The sequence below is a fragment of the Suricata suricatta genome, chromosome 17 (genome assembly GCF_006229205.1).
Source record: "Suricata suricatta isolate VVHF042 chromosome 17, meerkat_22Aug2017_6uvM2_HiC, whole genome shotgun sequence".
Taxonomy (NCBI): Eukaryota; Metazoa; Chordata; class Mammalia; order Carnivora; family Herpestidae; genus Suricata; species Suricata suricatta.
This window is the reverse complement of record NC_043716.1, coordinates 55,381,064-55,383,728: the sequence shown is the minus strand read 5'-3', so window position 1 is coordinate 55,383,728 and position 2,665 is coordinate 55,381,064.

The window sequence follows — 2,665 nt, the reverse complement described above, 5'->3', positions numbered from 1 at the left end:
ATGACCTGAGCCGAAGCCGGACGGTCAACCGACTGAGCCGCCAGGTGCCCTGAGTCTTCTTTAAAATCTGAAAATCCTGTTGGAAACTCTCCCTTGTCTTTCCCTCCCCCAAGTCCAAAATACACAGTCAGCTGCCCCTCCTGACCCCAGTGCAGCTCTACCGGTCCCCGGGCTTGAATAAAACCATCTTCTTGTACCGAAGCTGCCTCAGTCTCAAGAATTCTTTCTTGGCCGTGGGTTCCAACCCCCCACCACTCCCAACTGCGTGATTACTAATTGGGGAACTGGGGGGGGGTGGAGAGGGGTGGGGACCGAGGAGGTAAGATGCTTCTCAGAACTCTGTATTTTATACTCCATTTCTCTGTAAACCTAAAACTACTTACAAAAGTAGTCTATTTATTTAAAACACAAAAGAATCTCTTGACCGTGTGTTAAAAAAAGGATTTGTTTCCCCAGTTTTATTAAAAAACACACGTAACTGCCCTTCGAACTTGATGAAACTAATCCAGAGTCTAGGATCTCGCTAAATATCCTGCGTAGCATGGGGAGGCTGCCTCCAGGTCAAGGCGCTATTTTTCTGTGATCTGATCCGTCTGGAGCTGGGCTGCCCCTAGTCTAACCGTGCCCAGAGTCACCTGGGGATGGGATCACACATGCACGCGCGCGCGCGCACACACACACACACGCATGCACGCCCGCCCCAGGTGGGGTTGGAGAGGCTTCCTTCCCACCAGATACCCCAGGTGGTCTGGTCAGAGGACCACCCAAGACTATAAAAATAAAGCTTTGCAATTCAAACGATGCCTTGAGGGGTAAACCAGCAGCATTTGGTGAATCAGAAAATCAGATTCCAAACCTGGCTCGCTAATTACCAGACGGGTGGTCCAGAGAAAGTTCCCCACCTCTTCCAAGAAGTGACCTGGAGAAACAGCCAGCCCGGTCACTTCTACCGCAGCCCTTACAGCACCGGCAACAATGAGAGGGCTGCCAGTGAGCACCAGGGTGTCCCCAGCTCTCCTGGGAAAGCCCCAGGGCCCGGAGCAGTCCCTTGGCCCCAGGCACACAGGGACAGCTAGTCACCGTGAATTATTAGTTGCTTTTGTGCTAGCAAAGAAGACACAGAAGACAAAGGACCACAGATTCTAGCTACAGGGTTGGAGGCCAGACTGAGGGAGGCGGCCTTGGGGGATAAATCCCTGAGCTGCGCAGGGTGACCGATGAGGGGGTCAGGAACGGCGCCCTGCAAGAACGCAGGCTCCTCCCCGAAGACTGGACAGTCTCCACCTCCCCCCTCCCCACATACACGCCAGAGGAGTCCAGGGGACGCCAAGACAAGCCCTGTCACGTTGGGACAGATGTGCTTGGGGTGGATTTAGAGACAGACAGACAGGCGTGAGTCAAACCACAGGCAGGAAATCTCATTGCCAGACCTCCAAAGGCTGCTTTCCTGACTCATTACAAAGTACATTTAATTTTGCAAACAAAGCGGAGAAGTCCTTCCTGCAGTGGCCCAGCCCCTGGGGCCATGTGCCTCTCTCTCCCTCCCCAGAAGTTCAGAGTTGAACTTGAGCCATCAGGTGAAGCGGGGGAGGCTCAAGGTGCTTTAATGCGGAAAGCCTGGAGTCTCTCAGCCTCGTTCTGACTCTCGGGGGCTTCTCAGAGCACTTGAAGGTCACCTTGGAGGGATTTGTTTTCCAGCATCAGATCTTATAAACTAAGTGATCGAAGGGGAAACTATTCTATAACGCAGTGCAACTTTTCAAAAACACAGTCCAAAGACAAGGGGGCTTGGTCCTCTGAAGGAAGCCAAGTTTGGGACTTCTGGTTCTCCGGAGACACCGAGCCGGAGGGACTGTGGGTGTCTGGAAGCCCGGCCTGTCCCGGGGCCTCCCCAGCACTGACGTGATGGACGAGCAGCCGGCACAGAAGACCTTCGGAGATGTGGGGCCCAGCCTGGCCCCTCCTGGAAGGCCTTCAGGGCACGTCCAAGGTCTGCCCTGTTGGGGAGACAGACAGTCAAGGATGACTCAACTCCAAGGGCTTTGGCAGACTCTGCGTCCCTCAGGTGCGGTTCCGGGGCGCACCGGGCCACCTGTGCCAGGCCGCGCTGGTCTCTGACTCAAATCTGCCCAGATTTCTCGTTCGCGCCATGTGTGACTGGCCACCATGGGGCAGGGGCTGCGAGACTCCCCGAGGAGGGGTTCCCCCTTCAGACCCTCTCCCCCAGGGGGGCTTTTAAAACCTGGACCTATGGCCTCAATCCCTTGGGCGGTGGGGCCAAGTGCCCTTAGTTCCAGAAGCTTCCCAGGTGATTCCACTGCGCCGCCACCGGAGAACCATTGCGTTAAGTGACAGCTGGCGGGCTTGTTGAAGGGAAGGCAGGCTTTGAGGGGCGGGTCCTCCTGGAGCCGAATGACCACAAAGCAAGGAGGAGACACAAGGGGCCCCATAGCCACTGGTTACTCCAATGGAGGTGCTCCCAACAGAGACCAAAATTTATTCTAAACCAGCGGCTCTCAGCTCTGAGGAGCCTGAGAAGCTCCCCGTACAGATGCGACGCCGCCGCGGGGCCTCGGGGCCTGCCCCCAGCCTCCCCGCCCCCAGCTGCCCCGCAGAGAACCTGCCGCCCCGCCCCCAGCCACCCGCCCGAGAACCTGCAGCCCCG